The sequence below is a fragment of the Macaca nemestrina genome, chromosome 7, assembly GCF_043159975.1.
Source record: "Macaca nemestrina isolate mMacNem1 chromosome 7, mMacNem.hap1, whole genome shotgun sequence".
Classification (NCBI taxonomy): Eukaryota; Metazoa; Chordata; class Mammalia; order Primates; family Cercopithecidae; genus Macaca; species Macaca nemestrina.
In genome coordinates, this window is record NC_092131.1 from 173,970,841 (window position 1) to 173,994,866 (window position 24,026).

Genomic DNA, 24,026 nt, shown 5'->3' on the forward strand with positions numbered 1-24,026 from the left:
TGCTGTTTTGGTTACTGTAGCCTTGTAGTATAGTTTGAAGTCAGGTAGTGTGATGCCTCCAGCTTTGTTCTTTTGACTTAGGATTGTCTTGGAGATGCGGGCTCTTTTTTGGTTCCATATGAACTTTAAAGCAGTTTTTTCCATTTCTGTGAAGAAGCTCATTGGTAGCTTGATGGGGATGGCATTGAATCTATAAATTACCTTGGGCAGTATGGCCATTTTCACGATATTGATTCTTCCTATCCATGAGCATGGTATGTTCTTCCATTTGTTTGTGTCCTCTTTGATTTCACTGAGCAGTGGTTTGTAGTTCTCCTTGAAGAGGTCCTTTACATCCCTTGTAAGTTGGATTCCTAGGTATTTGATTCTCTTTGAAGCAATTGTGAATGGAAGTTCATTCCTGATTTGGCTCTCTGTTTGTCTGTTACTGGTGTATAAGAATGCTTGTGATTTTTGCACATTAATTTTGTATCCTGAGACTTTGCTGAAGTTGCTTATCAGCTTAAGGAGATTTTGGGCTGAGACAATGGGGTTTTCTAAATATACAATCATGTCATCTGCAAACAGGGACAATTTGACTTCTTCTTTTCCTAACTGAATACCCTTGATTTCTTTCACTTGCCTAATTGCCCTAGCCAGAACTTCCAACACTATGTTGAATAGGAGTGGTGAGAGAGGGCATCCCTGTCTTGTGCCAGTTTTCAAAGGGAATTTTTCCAGTTTTTGCCCATTCAGTATGATATTGGCTGTGGGTTTGTCATAGATAGCTCTTATTATTTTGAGGTACGTTCCATCAATACCGAATTTATTGAGCGTTTTTAGCATGAAGGGCTGTTGAATTTTTTCAGAAGCCTTTTCTGCATCTATTGAGATAATCATGTGGTTCTTGTCTTTGGTTCTGTTTATATGCTGGATTATGTTTATTGATTTGCGAATGTTGAACCAGCCTTGCATCCCAGGGATGAATCCCACTTGATCATGGTGGATAAGCTTTTTGATGTGCTGCTGAATCCGGTTTGCCAGTACTTTATTGGCAAAATAAATGAAGGCAGAAATAAAGATGTTCTTTGAAACCAATGAGAACGAAGATACAACATACCAGAATCTCTGGGACACATTTAAAGCAGTGTGTAGAGGGAAATTTATAGCACTAAATGCCCACAAGAGAAAGCAGGAAAGATCTAAAATTGACACTCTAACATCGCAATTTAAAGAACTAGAGAAGCAAGAGCAAACACATTCGAAAGCTAGCAGAAGGCAAGAAATAACTAAGATCAGAGCAGAACTGAAGGAGATAGAAACACAAAAAACCCTCCAAAAAATCAATGAATCCAGGAGTTGGTTTTTTGAAAAGATCAACAAAATTGACGGACCAGTAGCAAGACTAATAAAGAAGAAAAGAGAGAAGAATCAAATTGACGCAATTAAAAATGATAAAGGAGATATCACCACCGACTCCACAGAAATACAAACTACCATCGGAGAATACTATAAACACCTCTATGCAAATAAACTGAAAAATCTAGAAGAAATGGATAATTTCCTGGACACTTACACTCTTCCAAGACTAAACCAGGAAGAAGTTGAATCCCTGAATAGACCAATAGCAGGCTCTGAAATTGAGGCAATAATTAATAGCCTACCAACCAAAAAAAGTCCAGGACCAGATGGATTCACAGCTGAATTCTACCAGAGGTACAAGGAGGAGTTGGTACCATTCCTTCTGAAACTATTCCAATCAATAGAAAAAGAGGGAATCCTCCCTAACTCATTTTATGAGGCCAACATCATCCTAATACCAAAGCCTGGCAGAGACACAACAAAAAAAGAGAATTTTAGACCAATATCCCTGATGAACATCGATGCAAAAATCCTCATTAAATTACTTTTCTTTGTATCTTTGCTTTTTGTTTCTGTACTGCTCCAGTACTCCTGTGAACCATGTCTGAGTGGAGTAATGATGGCACCACATTCCAGCCTGCATGGGTATTGGCCTGAGTGCTCCCGCCTCATGAAATTCAGCCACCTCTTTCTCCAGTCAGTTCCATCTTCTCAACTCCGACTGTCTTCCAGAGTCCGTGTCACACCACAGCCTGGAAACTCTCCCCAAGCAGTAACCTGAAGCAACAGTAAACCCTCATTGTTTTGCCTCTCTCGGATGTCACTGTCCTTCATTGTTTGATGTGCACTGTCTTGCAATCCATCCTTCCAGATGAATCATCCATTTTTAAATGTGATAAGCCATGTCCAATCCCCATAAGTTTTACCACAACATTTTGTTTCATTCTTCCTGCAGTTACTCCATCATTACTGTACCACCGCCTATATGGATGTAATTGTCAGTGTGATGCTGAGTAAGGAACAACGTGCACCAGACTCACAGAGAAAAATGGACAAGCGAGCTGGCCTTTGTATCACTAAAGGGAAGGTCAGATTGGTGAATATGTAATGTCTGTAGTAGTCTTGTTGGGGACATCCACAGCATGTCAATGAATCAAAGACTTAAGTAGGATCTCAAATAATAATATCTCTATCTAAACTCTTATACACATAATAGACTTATTTACACTTACTGAAAAAGTTCGTCTAGAGTTTTAAATTTACGTTTTATTCATATACAAATGAAAGCAATATTGAAATTAATTCCTAAATTAACTCACACGTATCTTGATATTCTGATTATGATTGTTCTGAATTCGGTTTTGACACTTTTTCAAAGTGATTATTGATACAGTTGGATGAATATTCAGCATGTTTGTTACTGTCTTCTCTTTTTTGCGCTGCCCCTGTTTCCAATTTTGTCTTCCATTCATTTTCCTTTTTTTGTGGTTTTTATTCAGCATTTCATATAATTCAATATTCTTTCTTAGCATCTCAGACTTTTTTCATACTTTTTTATTAGTTAAAAAAAGCTTATAATTTTCATGTTCTTAGTTGATCTTACATATAACAGCTTATTTAAAATAATTATATTCAATAGCAGACAGGTGCCTTTCAATAAAATAGTAGCAAGGCTGGGTCGGTGGTTCAGGCTTGCAATCACAGCAGTTTGGGAGGCCCAGGTGGGTGGATCACCTGAGGTGGGGAGTTTGAGACCAGCCTTGCCAACATGGTGAAACCCCATCTCTACTAAAAAAAATACAAAATTTAGCTGGACGTTGTGACACACATCTGTAATCCCAGCTGCTCAGGAGGCTGAGGCAGGAAAATCGTTGAATGCGGGAGGCAGAGGTTGCAGTGAGCGTAGAATGCACTACTACACCCCAGCCTGGGTGATAGAGCAAGACTCTGTTTCAAAAAAAAAAAAAAAAAAAAGCAATTTATTTAATTATATTTTTGTAAGTATAAGATATTTATACACACATATAAGTAAAATGAAAGACAGGAAAAGAGCGACAAAAGAAAAATACAGGAAAAAGGAAGAAATAGTTAGAACCATTATAAGATGGTTACACTACTTCTGAAGCAGTATATTTTTATATGAAAGGAGCTTAGATTAGTTGTAAATATAAATTGCAACCTCTAGGGCAGGATACTGGAACGGGAGCCTCAGTTTTTTGCTGTCTGTGGCCAGAGGCTGCATTCAGTTATTTCCTATGTTGGCTTCTCTCCCATGGCAGAATGTGTCATCAAAGCCACCATGGGAAAGAGCCTGCAGCAAGACAGGTATCATAATCTTAGGTAACATGATTATTCAAGTGACGTCCTATCATGTTGTAGTTTTCTGATGTATCAAAGCAAGTCTCGGTTTCTCCCCAAAGTCAAAAGGAAAGGATTAGAATATTGGGTTATGTACACCAAGCTGTGAGGATCATTGCACACCATCTCAGCGCTCACCTGCCAACATCAGGTCTTTGTTAATCTGAGACAGGTTCTCAGTCCTCACTTACTTTGCTGATCTTGGCCTTTGTGAGAAAACAGGTCACATAATTTGTAAAATGTATCAGAATCTGGATTTCTCTGAATGTTTCTCATGATTTTACTGAGCCATATAGATAGAGACATGTAATTGTCTATTTGTGAAGACAAGAAACAGCGAACAGGACATTATTTACAAATACAGATTTAGAGACCAAAACTAAGAAAGAAAAGTTTGCAAATGGAAAAAGGAAAATTAAAAATAATAGTAATGTTCACCAGGGTAACAAAAAGGGTAGGAATAGGGAAGTGAGCACCTGGGACACTAGAAGATCGACAGTGTTCTGCTTAGTAAGCTCAATAGTATAATTTTAAAAATATATATGTTTTATTTCTTTGTTTTGTTTGCTTGTTTTGTTTTTTTGGTTTTTTGGGTTTTGTTTGAGATGGAATCTCCCACTGTTGCCAAGCTGGAGTGCAGTGGCACAATCTTGGCTCACTGCAAGCTCCACTTCCCGGGTTCAAGCGATTCTCCTGCCTCAGCCTCCCGATGAGCTGGGACTACAGCCGCCCGCCACCACGCCCGGTTCATGTTTGTGTTTTTAGTAGAGACGGGGTTCCCCATGTTGGCCAGGATGGTCTTGACCTCGTGATCCACCCGCCTCAGCCTCCCAAAGTGTTGGGATTACAGGCATGAGCCACATCGCCCGGGCTATTTATTTGTTTTTTTAAAATCTTTTTTACAATACTTTTGGATTTACAGAATAGTTGGAAGTACATACTGAGAGTTTATATATACTCAACACATAATTTCCCTTTTATAAATTCTTACATTCATTTGAAACACTTGTTGCAGTTGGTGAACCAATATTATACATTATCATTCACCAACATTCACAATTAACCAGATGTTCTGTTTTCATGTAACATCCATATTCTGTTCCAGGATTCCGCCCAGGACACCACATGACATTTAAGTATCTTGTGCCAGTTTCTCAGATGTTTCCTATTTCTGATGTCATTGAAATCCCTCCTTTGGGATGTCTCTGGTGTTTTCCTAATGACTGGATGGCCGGTGTGGATTTAGCAGAGGAAAACCACAGAGGGAAGGTTTTATTCTCATGATACTGTGACAAGAGTACATAGTATCAACATGCTCTATCACTTTTTTTTGAGATGGATCTCACTCTGTTCCTCAGGTTGGCGGGCAGTGGCGTGAACAAAGCTCACTGCAGCCTCGAACTCTTCGGCTGGAATGATCTTCCACCTCAGCTTCTTGAGTAGATGGGACTGCAGGCATGTGCCACCACATCTGGGTGATTTCATTTTACTTTTACTTTTATGGAGGCAGAATCTCAAGACATTGCCCAGGCTGGTCTCTAAGCCCTGGCCCCAAGAGATCCTCTCACCTCAGGCTCCCAAAGTGCTGGGATTACAGGTGTGAGCCGCTGTACCCAGCTGCTTTATCATGGTTAATGTTATTTGATCACATGGATGAGGCAGTGTAGCTCAGTTTTCTTCACTATAAAATTAATATTATTCCGCTTTTCATGTTGTACCTTTTGGAAAAAACATCACTATGCCCAGCGCATACATAGAAAGTAGGAAATTATGCCCCATTTCCCTATGGGCAGACTTTCTATAAACATCATTTGAGTTTCTGTAAAAAACATTTAACATTCTTTGGGCTGTTCTGGATCAGTTGCATTTTTCTGTGTGTTTTAGAATCAGTGGTCCAAGAACTGCTAAAAATGAAAAAAAATTAGAATTTTAGTAGGGCTTGTATTGATTCTGAAGATGTATTTAGAAAGTATAAGCATCCTGGTTAATACTTAATAGGTTTCTGATCAATGAAAATCTAGTTTATATAGTATATTACACTAATTCTTGTATTCATTTATTTAGGATTTCTTTAAGACTTCAATATTATTTGTAATTTTCGTATATATATCTTGCAGTTATTATGTTATTTTCAAATATATTTTCTTTTTGATGCCATGTTACATGAAATTATTTTGAGAGTCATTATTTGATTAGTTTGTATTGTATAAGAATGCAATTTATTACATTGATCATGCATACTGAATTTTGTTTTTGTTTCAATGTTATTTTAGTGAATATTTTAGGATTTTCTATATATTAGGTTATGTCACTGGCCAACAGATTGTTTGACTTCTTCCCTTTCAATTTGGAAGTCTTATATTTGTTTTTCTATCCTACTTTTATAAATTATGTCCTCAAGCATAATGTTTAGTTGAATTAGTGGGAATAGGTAACCTTTTGTGTTTGTAATTTTGGGAATATTACTGAGACCTACTTGATACCATGTGTTGTCATGTGAATTTTTCATAGGTGCCTGGTTTAGGGAAGAACATTCCCTTTATGCAAAATTAGCTTAGTGTTTTTACTGTGAGTGGGTTTTTGAATTGGAAAGTGCTTATTCCATATTTTTAGATGTGATAATGAAAATTTTGTTGTTATATTAATATAGTTATTACACTAATTCTTTTTATATGTTTTACCAAACTTATGATTCTGAGTAAATAAATAAATTAGTGTTTAATTCTGTTTTACAATCCTGATTTGTGTTGAAACTGTTTACTTGAGAATTATTGCCTAGCTATCGGTAAAGCATATTAGTTTATAGTTTTCATTTTTTGGATTGTCTTTGTCTGGTTGTTACCTTAGAGAAAACTGCCTCATAGGACACACTGCACACTGATGTCTTCTCTGTTATTTTATTTTTTTGGAGAACAGTTAGTAAAAAATTACTGTTGTTATTTTAAAGGTTTGGAATAATTCATCAGTGTAATCTTCTCAACCTGGTCAATCACATGAACTTAGAAGATGATTCCTCCCCAGCTGATTCTTCAGGTGAGACCTCAACCTTTGCAGTCATCTACATCTAGATTCCTGACCCAGAGAAACTGTGAGTAATTTGTGTGTGCTTTTGAGCCACTAAGCTATGAGGTAATTGGCTATGCTGCAATAAACAATAATACACTTGATGGTAAACATAGTATGTTATCCTTGATTAGATCCAAAAAAAGGAAAAATGGCATTAGTGGAAAACCTGGTAAAATATGAAGACAGTCATTACTTTAGTTAATAGTTTTGTGCCTTTGTCAGTTTGTGAGTTTTCACAGATAGTCTATGGTTATGTGTATGATATTAATGTTGCAGGAAATTGAAGGGTATATCCAAATTTTGTAGGATTTTAGCAACTCTCTATAAATCTAAAATTATTTCAAAATAAATAGAAGTGTAGACATGGCTCATATATTTGAGATCAGGTCTTCCTGTTAACTTAATTAAGCTTTCATGGAACCTAAAACTCATGGTACAAATGCAATAACATTAGAAAATATAAATGAGATGAGTTTCTATTTTACTCACTCTATTCTTTAGGGAACACTAAAGTCCATTCTTCTTCTCAAGTATCCAAAACTCAAGTTGATCCAAGTAACAAGTGGACAGTATAAAAGATTGTATGGAAACCATAATGCATCTACGTCTTCAGTTACTAATCATAAAATGATTTGTATGATCATTCTTCACATGATTAGAATGACTATGGGAAAGAAGAAAAAAAAATGCAACTTTCTTGATTTAAAAATCGTATCTGTGCAAGAGTGGTGGCACACCCCTGTAGTCAGTCCCAGCTGCTAGGGAGGGTTGTTAGGATGATCATGTGATACCAGGAGTCTGAGTCTATGTAGTGTGCTATGATTGTGCCAGTGAATAACCATGCACTCCAGCCTGGGCAACATAGTGAATCCCCATTAAATAAATTAATTAAATTAATACATAAATAAGTTACAGAGATCATTGTTTACATTTCTATTATTAGGGCTCAAATCCTCTAGATAGAGTTGGAGTCTCACTCGGTCACCCAGGCTAGAGTGCAGTGGTGTGATCTCAGCTCACTGAAACCTCCACCTCCCAGGTTCATGCCACTCTCCTGCCTCAACCTCCCGAGTAGCTGGGACTGCAGGTGCCTGCCACCACGCCCGGCTAATTTTTTTGGTTTTGGTAAAAACGGGGTTTCACCGTGTTAGACAGGATGGTCTCGATCTCCTGACCTCATGGCCCACCTGCCTTGGCCTCCCAAAGTGCTGGGATTACAGGTGTGAGCCACTGCACCAGGCCTGAAATTTTCTTTATCTTTGGAGAGCTACGACTCCAGTGCAAACTTTCAAATAATGCTTTGCCATTTTTACTTTCCCTCTCAAGGATTCCTGGAACTATAGTTTGTAAAATTATCACACAGCATGTATTTTATTTTTACTTCTGTTTGCTCTAAGGCCTCTCTGGACGGTGGCTATAACCTATAACCTTGCCCAGTACGACTCAGGGTTTGGTACTGGCTCTGCCTTTCATGGGATGCTTGCTTATCCTGATCGATGGCCTAAAACCGAACTGTCCAGCTTACATCCGGGTATCTTTCTCAGAGAGTACTTGTTTATACTGTGAGACACCCTGTGGATCCTGTCTGACCTGTGTCTAGTTTATTTCTACCAAGTTAACCACTCTTTAGGAGAGTGCTGAGTGGGAGAAAAGTGAGGTCCATGTGTGTTCGTCAAGTGAAATACAGAGGAGGCAACTCAACACAATGTGTATAATGGCGTTAGTAATGTATTACTAACCAATCCCAGTAAGAAGAGGCCAGCATTCCTTGAAGTACCAATGAAATAGAAGGGCTCTGCAGGCCACACACTCATAAGCAGCAGGGGTGATTGAGGAGGAATAGAGAAAGACATGCTATTGCGCCATTTGTCTAAAGTCTTTATGGGTGTATTTGTCAATTTTTTTTTTTTTTCTACAGGGAGGTAGATAGGTAGGTAGGTAGGTAGATAGATGCGTAGATGGAGAGTTGATAGATAGAAAATAGTTAGATGAATGGCATTTTGTTTGGGGATTTACTCGTGTAACATTGTAGAGTCGGAGAATTCCCAAGACAGCCATCTGCGAGTTTAAGGACCTTGGATGCTGTAGCGTGATGGCTCAGTCCAAAGCTGAAATCTTCAGAACCAGGGAAGCTCTTGGTGTAATTCTCAGTTTGGGACCAATGGCCTGAGAATCCAGGACACTTACTGGTATAAGTTCTGGAGTTTCAAGGTCATAGATCATGGAGTTGTATTTTCCAAGGACAGGAAAAGGAGCATACTTTCTCCTGGAGAGAGACAGGAAAACTTTTAAAAATTTTTTCGTTTTTGGTTCTATTTGGTCCCCAAGGAGATTGTATGCTGCCTTCCCTCATTGAGGGTGGGTTTTTCCCACTAAATTCCCTGACTCATACCAACCTCCTCTGGAAACACCCTGGCAGACACACCCAGAAGTATGCTTTACCAATTCTCTAGCTATTCTTTAATCCAGTCAGCGTCTTAAATTAACCATGACAAGTCCAGCACCTTTCTAGTTGGCACCTAAATGTATCACTTTAAGCCATAACTAATCTTTAGATACAGACAATAACAAGGCAATAGTTCTACCTAACATGATGCAGCAATCCTCTGTGCAACCAAAACACACTATACTATTTGTCTTAAGAGCAGTGGAAGTTTGTGGGTGATGTTTACTCTTTTCCTGATACCCCATAACTTCAATACAAGTATGTTAAATTGCTAACACTTAACTGTTAGTATCAAGTTAACACATTCTTGTGTTTTGTGATAAAAGAAGAAGAGAGAAATAAAAACGTTATTTGCCTAATATATTCATATATAACATGAAAATATATTCTTAACAAAGTAGATAGGAAATACTAGTGACAATTTTAATCCTTGTTTCTGTAACTGGTCACCTGGTGCTGTCTGGTATGTATGCATCTATTTATTTTATCATTTATTTTTTATTTTTTATTTTTTGACACAGAATCTCACTCTCCCAGGCTGAAGTGCAGTGACATGATCTCGGCTCACTGCAAGCTCCGCCTCCCTGGTTCATACCATTCTTCTGCCTCAGCCTGCTGAGTAGCTGGGACCATAGGAGCCCGCCACCACGCCCGGCTCATTTTTTGTATTTTTAGTAGAGACGGGGTTTCACCGTGTTCTCTGAATATATCCTAGCTGTGTTTCATTTCAGGAGGTGTCACTGCAAATGAAGGAGGCTCCCTTATGTGATTAAGGCAAAAAATATTTTCAACAACAGGGATTTGTACGGAAATAGAAAATAATAACAAAGATTGATTTTAGGCACAATGTATCCAAATGTCAGATTCAAAGCATTTTTAAGTTGCAAAGGAGGATAGCGATGACGATCTCACGTATTTTTTATCTGTATCTCCAGGGATAAGCTTCAGCATGCAGGGCCTCCGGAAGAAATTCGTAGCCATTTCATTGAGTCCAGGTCAGAAAAGTGGAGAAAAATGTGGATGTATTAGTTTGAGGACTTTAGCTCTGAGAGATTTCAGGATTCAGTCCAAAGTGCAGAAAATAATAAAAAGCTCAAAAACAATGGACAAGACCAGAATCTAACAACAAGTGTGCTAAAGTATTTTTCTGAAATATAATGTTTCGCTCCTTAGTTTTCATTTTTATTTAAGACATATCATAGTAGGACACATTTCTTTGCAAAATAAGTTTTGGTATTATTATAGTTAGCCTGATTATTTGTGTAAAGTTCAGCCAGATTAATTATTTCCCATATTAGCTCTTTCTAAACTGGATTTGCTGGAACTTTGTTCCCTAAGGAATCTCGGATTGAACTTTTTTAAAGCCTTGAAGGGATGTATCTGTGCCTGCAAATACTCGTACACGTTGGTTGAATTTCTCTCTTCTTCAGCTCCCAAGATAATTTGGGAATCATAGGCCTGTCAGAATGTGACAGGTTTTACTTATTACAGGTCAGGAACCCTGTGCAAGGCCTGTGTAGATAGTTAGGAGGCCAGTTTCTTCAAGGGGCTTTTATCATCTCTATTGGTCAACTTTAATTCCTCAAGCCTGTCTGTTTGTATTTGAAGGTAGGCCATTCCACTGGTAAAATAACCATATCTTTGGTAAAATAATCTGTGTCTCCAGTTGTGTTCTGTTACAAAAGAAATCAGATTCTTATTGTACTTAGGTAAATAACTATATCTCCATAGTATGGATACCTCATAAATAGTTTTCAAATTCTGGAGAAATCAAGTGGAGAATATGAAATATATTTCAACTTTTGCTCACAGGAATAGGCTTTACTCAGTCCTGACAAGCTGTAAATAGCTGAAAAGAAAAATGTTCTCTTGACTCTGAGAAATGACAAAAAGGCTCAGAAACTTTTCAAGCAACAAGTCATAAAAGGATTATTTTGGTCTTCTATTAGTTCAGTCCATGAAGTTAACTTTGTCTGACCTTGAGCCAGCAGTCCTCATAAACATACAGCTGTCTATGAGAGTCCTAGAAGTTTGTTTTGCTTTTTTCCTGTTTCAATGCCTCAGTCTTTAGTTATGAGAAACCTGTATTCACGAGAACATTTCAAAGAACAAACACCTTTTGAATAGTTTACAGAAAAAGAACCACAGTAATCTGTGGATGACAATTATCTCAGGACAGCCACTGTTTTATTAATTTTACTTTGATTTTTTTGAGACAGGGTCTCAAGCCACCCAGGCTGGAGTGCAGTGGCACCATTATGGCTCACTGTAGCCTCACCTTCATGGGATCAAGCGATCCTATTCAGCCTCCAGATGAGCTGGGACCACAGGCAAGTGCTACCACATACAGCTAATTTTTTCATTTTTTTGTAGAGATAAGGTCTCACTATCTTGCTCACGCTGATCTCAAATAGCTGAGCTGAAGCAATCCTCCCATCTTAGTCTCCTAAAGTTCTAGTATTACAGGCACGAACCACTGTGCCCAGTGAGGACATTACAGGCGTGAGCCACTGTGTCCAATGAGGCCATTGTTAAAGACACAATCGACAAAGAAATCTGGTCATTTCTGTGGCACATAACAATTTAACATAATAAACATAATTATTAGTGATAACATATATGAAGACATATTAGAATTATAGGAACCATATAATTTTGGAATACATCCTGATAACATATTTATATAAATATAACCCAAAGAAAGTTAAACATAATTTTGTATTTGACAATGTTTTCTGTAGGTTAATATACCAAATAACCGAAATAAGTCTCTTTTGGACTTCAGGGGACCTAATACTTAAAAGACTAATGAGTTAAAAGAAAAATTCTTAGTTTATAATTGTATTTTTCAAAGTTTGCGAATGTTAAAGGCTTAAAACACTTCATATCACCAAATAGAATCCCAGATAACCACAAATCATTTGCTTAGCCAAAATGATAGCTCAAAAATTTAAAAAGGCAAAAGCCTGTATTCATTGGTAAAGAGGAGACTCTGCTCTCCCAACAGCAGGACCAAATAAAGTCAGCATGAGGCCATCCGAATCTGTATCTTCTCTCTCCCCTACTTTTTTCAGTTTATAAGACAAATAAAAATACTTTATTAACTCTCAGTAGTATACAGAAATCTTGTTTAAAGAGAAGACCAAATTTCACCTTTGTATTAGTGTTTTATTAATGTCAAACCCAATTTTTACATAAAACCTTATAAACAAAACTATCAAATCTAAATCCGTTTGACTCTAACTGTTTACAACTTCCTACTAAACAACTGATTAATGCTCAATGAAAACTCTGTTTATCACACATTAGCGTGCAGATTCTGGGCCTGTGTCATTGTGATTTTTACCTTAATCATTCTGTAGAAAAACTAACCCGCTTCAAGTTTTGGCAAGCTACTCACACTCACACACAGAACTTTCTTTACAAGACCAATCTTCTACAAACCTTTATAATTTGCTTAAACCTTACGTTTTTGTCCTATTATTTTTTTAACTTAAGACAATTTTTAAAACCTCTAATTTAGACAAGGTTACTTTTTAAAACAAAAATCATATCTTTAGGTCTTTCTATAATTTTTTATAAAAAGACATTTTATAATTTTTATATGCCTTGAATGTAAATGTTTTCTCAGTAGTATCGGTTACACGTGTTACAGTGTTAAATCTTCACAACTTTTATTTTTAGTGAAAGCAGTTTTAATTTCATATCAAGTGCAGAGCCTAGGACACAGGACAGAAATGAAGATAATGTCTGACACTATCCAACATACCTAGGGGGCATGGCTAACTCAGCATGTCCCCAGGCTTTACCTGGAAGCTACTGGCTCTAATGCAGGCAGGTTGGACAATTACAGAAAGTCACAGATATTTATAACCTTAAAAGAGCAAAGAGAATATCTGACCTGCCTAATTTAGAACAAATGTCTAAATGTTGAAGAAATAATGTTATTGTACCAGTAATCTTTAGAGCTATCTTTATTATTCAAAGATCATTAGAGTCATGTGAACTACAAAGCATTGTAGTTAATTTTTTTGATAAAATATTTGATTTAAGTGCATAAATATGCCAATTAATTAGAGCTCTTTTATATAGTTTGTTATCAAAATATTAATTATATGAAGCATATAAATACACAGACATAGAGAAGCAGATCTGGTGAAGTTATATGGATTCTTCTTTTGTCAGTTTTTAAGTTTTTCTTTTTCATTTTAGATCATCAGTCTCTTGATTCCCTGTTCCCTGCCCCAAACAGTTTTTAACCAGGCAGTTCCAAATTTTTATTTTAAAGGGATAAATCTTAGGTGAAATAAAATAGATAATTTATATTTTATCTAAACCAAGGAAAAATGTGGGAGTTTCAGTCAGGATGGCCAGGAAAGGCAGACACTCTTCAATTTGGAGATTTGGAGATTGGTTAACTTGAGGTTGATATTAGATGCTGGCAGGAGTCTGTCTTCTTTAGAGGAGCTACATGTATCCAGGAGTCAATTCCTTGTACCTTAACACCACAAAGATTAGTTAATAGCACCTGATAAGAACTTTTTCAGGGTGTTGGAGGTGGTGATACACTTCACAGTGATTAATTTTTTTTAGCTTTGATAAGCCCCAGCAATAAGTCAGAGACTTAATTTAGAATTCAATTTTGGAGATGTCTGTCAAAGATGTTAGAAAGCTTAAAATATTTGATCAAAAGCAAACTACAGGTCCTTGTAAAACAATAGTAATTCATTTAACCAAAGTGATCATTGAAAGACTTTAAAGGCAATACAGAAAGTTACACATGTGTAAATACCTTACTCCTTTCAAATTTCATAGGTTTTTAAAAACCAATTAAACACTTTATAAAGGTAACGTAGGAACTATCTTGATGAAATGTAAAATCTTGTTTCTTAAGGCAGTTACCAAAAAGTCAAAGGAAAACCCTTTTTAGTGCGACTGCCTCTCCTTAGGGGAAAGCCCGTTGAGATGATCTGGAAGTACAACTTATAATAAAAAGTGCTTGAATTTAGTCAAACACAGGAAGAGTGTGTAACGGTTATGAGTAGAACTAGGGAATAGATGACTCTTAGTAGCTGCATGATAAGTTTCCTGATGACAGTGAAAATTTAGACACACACACACACAAAAAACGCCAAGAGTATAGAATCAAGTTATCCTGGAGGAAAACACTGCTTTTATAGACCTCTAAGATAAAATATTTCAGCATCAGGCCACAACATTTAGAACTAAGAAAAGTTACAGGAGCTGACAGGAAGCTGAAGGATAGAGTTATCCCAGGCCACGTCAAAGGGAGAAAAAGCTGATAGCAGCAAGACAACAATTGAACATTTGAGATATGAATCTCAGAAGTTTTCCAAAGAAATCAATTATGGAATAGAAAATCAAAATTTCTTGTCATTTTATTAAGAGCAAATTGACACCTTAAGAAAATATTGGTTTAATATAGGGGACCATTCTTTAGAAAGACTATTATAAACAATTCCTTTTGAATTATACCTAACTTCATTACATACAAAATTCCTTTTATAAATTCCCCTTCACGAGCCTTATCATGACTTACACAGACCATCTGTCACATGGTTGGACTGTATACTTGTCCTATGGTACCTGTTCCTTTTTAAAATTTTTTTCGATTTTCTTTTTCTAGATTAACCTTGTAATAAGAACCTGTTTCTTAAATAACCAGTCATTTTCCTTTAGGAGAATAATTTACCGTGCAAGATTCTTTCTCGTATAAAATTACTCTTTTTTCTTGATAACCTTCCTTACCAAAACTACATGTTCTTGTCTATATCTTTCTTCACATCTCTCTTCACCATTTACTGCTTCCTTTCTAGTTTGTTTCATAAATAACCTTTTCAAACTCGTAATTTGAATCAAGTTTTAAAAAACGTTTGAATTAGACAAAACAATTCTTTTTCTCAATAAGGACACCTCTTGTTTGGCACATTTTATAGAAACCTAGGAAAAAAGAAATCCTGAACTATCAGATATTAGTATTGTATAGATGAGAAACATTTCACAATTTTTAGAACAGTTTTCTCTATATAATAATCCTTTCTTAATTGGAATTGACCAAGACATCCAGTAAGCATCCAAAATGATTTTAAGATTGTAAATTATACAAAAATTTCACATAGAAGCATTGATCTCATTGACGTGTACTCAGTTTTTTCCATTTTAACAGTTTACCTAGAGTACTTTTGAAAACTGGGATATTACCCAAAAGTATTAATTATTTAGTTATGTCCCTATTACCCATTTTTAAAGTCTGTGGACATAAGGTGTTTTACCTAAGTAGGAACCTTAAAGTTCAATATATGTGCATTTTGTTAATAGCACAGAAGATTTAACTGTTTTCATTGAACTAGTAATATTAAATTAGTCTAACTGATCTATAAAATCACACAAACAAAAATTATTCTGTTTTTGACTGGGTTTATGGTCTTATAGCCTTTATGTCATATCCTGACACCTTAATGTGTAGACAGAGATAAATACAAAACCCTTTGTTCAGTAAACTCAGATAAAAATATGCTGATCTGTTGTTTCCTGACTTTTTAATGATCGCCATTCTAACTGGTGTGAGATGGTATCTCATTGTGGTTTTGATTTGCATTTCTCTGATGGCCAGTGATGATGAGCATTTTTTCATGTGTCTGTTGGCTGTATGAATGTCTTCTTTTGAGAAATGTCTGTTCATATCCTTTGCCCACTTTTTGATGGGGTTGTTTTTTTTTTTTGTTTTTTTTTTTTCTTGTAAATTTGTTTGAGTTCTTTGTATTTTCTGGATATTACCCTTTGTCAGATGAGTAGATTGCAAAAATTTTCCCCCATTCTGTAGGTTGCCTGTTCACTCTGATGGTAGTTTCTTTTGCTGTGCAGAAGCTCTTTAGTTGAATGAGATCCCATTTTTCAATTTTGGCTTTTGTTGCCGTTGCTTTTGGTGTTTTAGTCATGAAGTCTTTGCCGATGCCTATGTCCTGAATGGTACTACCTAGGTTTTCCTCTAGGATTTTTATGGTATTAGGTCTAACATTTAAGTCTCTAATCCATCTTGAATTAATTTTCATATAAGGAGTAAGGAAAGGATCCAGTTTCAGCTTTCTACTTATGGCTAGCCAATTTTCCCAGCACCATTTATTAAATAGGGAATCCTTTCCCCATTTCTTGTTTCTCTCAGGTTTGTCAAAGATCAGATGGCTGTAGATGTGTGGTATTATTTCTGAGGACTCTGTTCTGTTGCATTGGTCTATGTCTCTGTTTTGGTACCAGTACCATGCTGTTTTGGTTACTGTAGCCTTGTAGTATAGTTTGAAGTCAGGTAGCGTGATGCCTCCAGCTTTGTTCTTTTGACTTAGGATTGTCTTGGAGAGGCGGGCTCTTTTTTGGTTCCATATGAACTTTAAAGCAGTTTTTTCCAATTCTGTGAAGAAACTCATCGGTAGTTTGATGGGGATGGCATTGAATCTATAAATTACCTTGGGCAGTATGGCCATTTTCACGATATTGATTCTTCCTATCCATGAGCATGGTATGTTCTTTCATTTGTTTGTGTCCTCTTTTATTTCACTGAGCAGTGGTTTATAGTTCTCCTTGAAGAGGTCCTTTACATCCCTTGTAAGTTGGATTCCTAGGTATTTTATTCTCTTTGAAGCAATTGTGAATGGAAGTTCATTCCTGATTTGGCTCTCTGTTTGTCTGTTACTGGTGTATAAGAATGCTTGTGATTTTTGCACATTAATTTTGTATCCTGAGACTTTGCTGAAGTTGCTTATCAGCTTAAGAAGATTTTGGGCTGAGACAATGGGGTTTTCTAAATATACAATCATGTCATCTGCAAACAGGGACAATTTGACTTCTTCTTTTCCTAACTGAATACCCTTGATTTCTTTCTCTTGCCTAATTGCGCTAGCCAGAACTTCCAACACTATGTTGAATAGGAGTGGTGAGAGAGGGCATCCCTGTCTTGTGCCAGTTTTCAAAGGGAATTTTTCCAGTTTTTGCCCATTCAGTATGATATTGGCTGTGGGTTTGTCATAAATAGCTCTTATTATTTTGAGGTACGTTCCATCAATACCGAATTTATTGAGCGTTTTTAGCATGAAGGGCTGTTGAATTTTGTCAAAAGCCTTTTCTGCATCTATTGAGATAATCATGTGGTTCTTGAACACTTTTACACTGTTGGTGGGATTGTAAACTAGTTCAACCATTATGGAAAACAGTATGGCGATTCCTCAAGGATCTAGAACTAGGTGTACCATATGACCCAGCCATCCCATTACTGGGTGTATACCCAAAGGATTATAAATTATGCTGCTATAAAGACACATGCACACGTATGTTTATTGCAGCACTATTCACAATAGCAAAGACTTGGAATCAACCCAAATGTCCATCAGTGACAGATTGGATTAAGAAAATGTGGCACATATACACCATGGAATACTATGCAGCCATCAAAAAGGATGAGTTTGTGTCCTTTGTAGGGACATGGATGCAGCTGGAAACCATCATTCTTAGCAAACTATCACAAGAACAGAAAACCAAACACCGCATGTTCTCACTCATAGGTGGGAACTGAACAATGAGATCACTTGGACTCAGGAAGGGGAACATCACACACCGGGGCCTATCATGGGGAGGGGGGAGGGGGGAGGGATTGCATTGGGAGTTATACCTGATGTAAATGACGAGTTGATGGGTGCAGCACACCAACATGGAACAAGTATACATATGTAACAAACCTGCACGTTATGCACATGTACTCTACAACTTAAAGTATAATAATAATTTAAAAAAAATATGCTGATCATTTTGAAGATATCTCTAATATTATGTCACCAATAATCTTAAAACCAGTTTTATTTGTCAAGGTTTACTAAATTTATGTGAACTTGAAAAGCTTCCCAAATTAATTTATGAGCGCTTATTTACTTGTAAGTCAATTTAGTAGCAGGCTAGACATAACACACAAACATGTCTACATATGTACATACACACAAACACGTCTACATATGTACATATGCACAAACATGTCTACATATGTACATACACAAACATGTCTACATATGTACATACACACAAACATGTCTACATATGTACATACACACAAACATCTACATGTGTACATACACGCAAACATATCTACGTATGTGCATACACACAAACATATCTACATATGTACATACACACAAACATGTCTAAACAGGTATACACACCCAAGCAAAGGTCTCATAGCTTTTACCTTGGGATTCTAACCGTAAAGTAACAGTACACACTCAGTATTTTATAAAAAATAGCTGGATACATGTTATCGTCTGACAAAACTGGAACCTGTTTCCATGGCTACATTGTGTTTTCTCCAATACATAATCTGTGAAAGCTGTGAACCAAACTTTGGGTAAAGCTATCTTTATGGCAGTTTTGTTTTTAAAAAAGCATCTTTTACCTTTTTTTTTCCCTTCAGTTTTAAACCAGTTTCCTGTGTTTACTTTCTAGTTAGTCGGTAAATAATGAGTCTTATCACAGCACCAACAGCTTAGTAACAGCCAATCTGAAGCAGGCAGAAAACAAAACAGAGGAAGAAAGAGAGGTTTTGATGACTCTGCTTCACGTAATAGCTGCAGTTAACCATTTGAGCGCTCAAGTTTTCTTGCTATAGTTTGCCTCTCTGTTTAAAATGTTCACAAAAGTAGGTCTTAATAAGTAACCAGCTGAAATCCCAAAGAGAATGAGAATATGAAGTTCCTGCCAGGCTTCTGCAAAGGAGCCAGGTTTTAAACCTGGCTCCTTTAAAAGGAGGGAAAGAGAAAAAGATAGAAAAGGAGGTTTGTGAACCTTCTAGCTGCTGCATGGTATAGGGTTGGCACCCCCACCACTCTTGCTGACATCCCATCAGGGAGAGCCCCAGTACCCTGGACATGCACAGTGTGAGACGAATCCCTCCCACCTCTGCAAGTCATGGGCAAAGGAAACTGTTGACAGCTGGCGAGAGCTAGGGGTACCTTTGACTGAGATGAGTAAGGCTGTAGGTGGCTTCCAAGATAATCAGGAAGATGAAGTTGAAAGTGAAAAGGATAGGAAGAGACCAGGGCCCACACTCAAAGGTCATACACTCACACTTACAAACAAATGGTGAGCTTCCAAACAAACCCCAGTTAAGGGCTGGGTACAATCCTGAATTTCTTTCCTGTGTTCAAAACAGCTCCACAGGTATCTGAAACCAAGTGGAGCGATGCCCAGGAGTGCCACAAAGCAGTCACCACATGTGCCCATCACAGCTGATGGTGGCAACTAACCCATGCAGAGTACCGAAATGAGCCAGGCTCTGTCTGCCCTCTCTTGTTAGTCACCCAGTTAATCCTGGTAACAGTCCTGGGTTCTCTGCATTTCCAGAGTGCAGGTCCTCCAGTAACCACTGAAATGCTTTCTCGGGAGTTGTCAACTCCTTACAAACATTTCTCCGTACTTGGCGCAGAGCACAGTGACACCAGAGACAGTCTTCCCTGGACCTCCACCCTGGCAGTGGCCGTGTCACTTCGCTCAGGCCCAGGAAGAAGGCAGGCTGTGGTCTTCCACTGGGCAGTAGCACCGAAAGGATTTCTGACGTGGGTGAACTCTTGGATCACCGTGCCCAGTCTCACGGAGTCTACAGCAGATGCAATAAGGGCTTTGGCACTGGGAAGTGGAGCTCACCCATCTGCCAAGCCCAAGGTCAGGCACCCCTCCTTCACACCATCCTTGGGGACTTCCTCCCATCCCCGGCAGAACGCCACTGAGAATGGACCTGATGGTGCCAAGAGGGCGATTTTCCCCCAAGTCCTCTGAAATATGTTGCCACGATTTGTAACAGGAAGCCGAGTGAGGAGCACAAAGTTGCTTCCAAAGGTCAGATGATGGGCCACATCCCTGGCGGGCGTGTTGAGCCCCTGAACCAAAGTTTCTGCGACCAGCACCTTTGCCTCTCTGCCCCGGCCTTCTGAGCCTGTGCTCCGCAGACACTTGTGCACCAGGCAGCCAGCCACTCTCTCCTGTACTCCCGCAGCCCCAGCAGAGCTGCCACATGCACCTTCCACTCACCAGGTGGAATCTACCTTTTTTCCTGTGCAGCAGGCTGCAGAACGCGCCCCTCCACTCCCTCCACGTGGGGCTGCAAGGGGTCGGGTCCACCACCAACGCTGCCTTTATGGAGAACCTTGCACTTGTCCCGAACCTGAAACCCCTGAATTGCTGGGTCCAGGAAGACTGGAGGTGGCGCCTGATAGAATGACTTCTTTTCATTTGGGCCCGTACCCAGTGGTGGGATTGCTAGATTGAATGGTAGCTCTGCTTTTAAAAGCTCATTGAGAAATCTCCATGCTGTTTACCATACAGGTCGTAAGAATTTACATTCCTGCCAAGGGTGTATAAGCATTCCCTTTTCACCTCATCCACACCAATATCAATCATTTATTGACTTTTTCATAATGGTCCTTCTGACTAGGCTAAGGTTGGTATTGCATTATGGTTTTAATTTGCATTCCCTAATGACTAGTGATGTTGAGCATTTTTTTTTTCATATGTTTACTGGCCGTTTGTATATCTTTTGCCTGTTCATGTCATCCCCCCAGTTTTTAATAGGATTATTTATTTTTTCTTGCTGATTTGTGTTTCTTGTAGATTCTGGGTTAGTCCTTTGTTGGATGGACAGTTTCCAAATATTTTCTCCCATTCTGTAGGTTGTTTTTTACTCTGTCGATTATTTCTTTTGCTGTGCTTTTCAGTTTAGTTAAGTCCCATTTATTTATTTTTTTTTATCTTACAGTTGCTTTCGGGGTCATAGTCAAATATTCTTTGCCTAGGCCAATGTCCAGAAGATTTTTTCCTAGTTTTACTTCTAGAATCTTTGTGGTTTCATGTCTCACATTTAAGTCTTTAATGCATCTTGAGTTAATTTTTATATATGGTGACAGATAAGGATCCAATTTTATTCTTTGGCATGTGGCCGTCTTATTTTCCTAGCACCTTTTATTGAATAGGATGTTCATTCCTCAGTATATGTTTTTGTCTGCTTTGTTGAAAATCAGTTAATCGTAAGTATTTGCCTTCATTTCTGGGGTCTCTCTTCTGTTCCTCTGGTGTGTATGTCTACATTTATTCCAGTACCATGTTAGTGTGCCAGCAGATGTTATAACGGACTGTGTTGGTTGACCTTGGGCAGTTGGTGGCACTTGCAGGAGAGAGCCAGCTGTCATGGTGCTGGGATTTATGCTTAGCCTTTGTTACCCAGGGGAAGTATTCAGCTGATGGGAAGTGACATGGAAGTCTAAAAAGTCCCTGTTCCAGTTCTGCTACTAGGACAGGTATAGGGGCAAAGCCAGGTGTGGGCTGGGTCAGGAAAGTCCATACTCTTCCTCTCCAAGTGTGGGTGTAAGTAGAAGCTGCAATGGTGGTCGGTGGACAGTTCCCTGACCGCTGGGATAATGTTCCAGGGAGGAGAACAGCCTCTGCTCCATGAGAGTCTGTACATGGAGAGATGGGTAGAAAGTGGCAGGTCAGTTCCCATGACCTTGACACAGAAGGTCTTACACATGCAGACTTCTGCTGGCAAAAAGCCACAGCAGCCAGCTAAGTCCCAGGCAGTCTAGGCTCAGAACACAAACCTGCCCCAGGCCACAAGACTTCCCACTGGAGACTGAAACTGGAACAGTAGCTCTGAGGCCACACCCCTTGATTTGACATGTGAAACAGCAGTACCCAGGTCCCATGACCCTGGCACAAGAATGCTTCCTTCATGCCCCTTGGTTCGGGCCTTCGGGGGTTCATCCTCTGCTCAATACTAGATCAAATACAAATCTTAGTTGGTCAGCTTCTTCCTCAGTTGGGGGCTTCTTCCAGTGCATGCCTACTGCCTGGGTTACTTCGCAGATTTCTTCAAGATATTCTATGAATTAGGGTCAAGAATATCTTCCTTCTGTTGCTGCTGGGGTCTGGGAGTGCACACGCAGCACATCCAGGTGCACTCTTACTTTCATGCTCCCCACCTCTCTTAAGTCAGCTCCATCGCTGGGCAGGGTTCAGGCGCTTCCCTGTGACCTGGATTGCCTGGTTCCCTAGTGGGAATGTATCACAGAGAGAGTCTCCCCCTTTTGCACTCTCAAGGTTCAGTTGCCCATCTGACACTAGTGCAAGTTGCTGCCTCCTGCTCCTTTCAAAGTATCCAGAGGTTCTTTCACTTTTTCTGTTGAGTTCCTGTGTTTGTTGGATACAAATTCACAGTGTGAATCTCTAGACACTATTTTGCTCTTTCATAGCAGGTGAGGCACACTAACAAAGCCTCCAATCTGCCATCTTGAAAAACAAAAAACAAAAGAAATGCTCTGCTTTATGAGCAGAGGTCTACCAAAAGTTATCTGGAACATTCATCCTGGACATATCTATACTTCTCCAATAATCGTTATATTTATACAATCATTTTTATGTCAGTATGCAAACATGGATATTTATTTTACTCTTTACTTCTACTACTTCATTTATTTGTTTAAATTGTTGCAATGTTGACTATTGGAAGTTCTTTCAGTTGGATCATCTGTCGTTTTGAAACACCACCATAACTGAGCTTTGCTGTTGTTATGTGGTTCGTTAGTTGTTTGCACTGTTTGGCATTTTACTTTTTCTGGCACTACTAGGTGCTTATGCTAATTGTGTGGATTTCCTCACAAGCCTGGTATTAACCATTTTTTTTTTTTTTTACAGAGCCCTAGTTATTTTATTGGAAAATTGAATTAGAAATGGAGATCGGGCCCTTGGCATATTCATTGCTCCTGGGGCATCTGTTGATTCATGACCTTGTGTGCAGAGCAGATACATCTATGTATACTGATTCACACACACACACACACACACACACGCACACAAATGTTTTATCATGTATCTGTATCTTTAAGTTAAACATGAATTCCTTCCTCATAACGCTCCAGCACCCCATGATCTAATCCAGTACCACATGAATCAGCGCCCCTATTCCTGCTTACTTGTGTGTAGCCTACCAGGCTAACAATGATAAAGATGGTTCTGTTATTTAATCACATAATCCAAAGACTTGTATAAGCATATTCAGAATTAGAAATGTACATGGCCGTGAGAAAGAACTTTACCAACTGAAGATTTTATGGATAAATCTTTACCCTTTAGACTCAGAATATCCACTGACTTGCTACGTTACTTGGGTCAGCTGCTTTTCCCCCCTCTATTCAGTGAGGTGATTTCACTGATGTGTTATTTAATTCTTTTATGTGTATAGCCCCGTGCTATCTGCTACCTGCTGTATAAGGTGTTTAATTTGTATATTGTAAGTTCACTTTTTGTATTACAAAGTTATTTAGGATTTGTAAAATACAATAATGTATTTATCGTTACTGTATGATACCAGAGTAATTTCACTGCCCAGAGCGAATCTGCTGTACCTCACCAGTTTGACCTGCCTCTCTTCCAAGCTCCTAGTAAATACCATTTTATTATCTCTATGCTTTTTCACATTCCAGAGTGTCACATCACCAAAATCTCACAAAGTATTTTGCCTTTTTAAATTTACCTTTTTTTCGCAATATACCCTTTAGATTTGTGAAGTGTATCTCATGGTTGCTTAGAGTTGCATTTTCTTAATGACAAAAGACTTAGGCCCCATATCATGTGCTTACTAGACATGAATATAGTATCTCTGGATACATGACTATTCAGATAGTTTACCACTTCGATTGTGATACTTGCCTTTTTATTTTGAGTTGTAAAATATTTTGTATGTTATGGATAATAAATCCTTTCCTTCTATGTG

At 38.2% G+C, this 24,026-nt stretch overlaps 1 protein-coding gene across 1 annotated transcript in view; it reads left to right on the top strand.

Annotated features, from left to right (window-relative positions):
• Window positions 1–24,026, top strand: part of LOC105499091 (nuclear pore associated protein 1) — a 564,120-nt gene that overhangs the window by 89,355 nt on the left and 450,739 nt on the right. The window contains exons 14-15 of the mRNA XM_071099379.1: window positions 1,928–2,428; window positions 6,647–6,732. The gene's annotated coding sequence lies outside the window, so the exon portion shown is untranslated. The remainder of the gene's footprint in view (window positions 1–1,927; window positions 2,429–6,646; window positions 6,733–24,026) is intronic.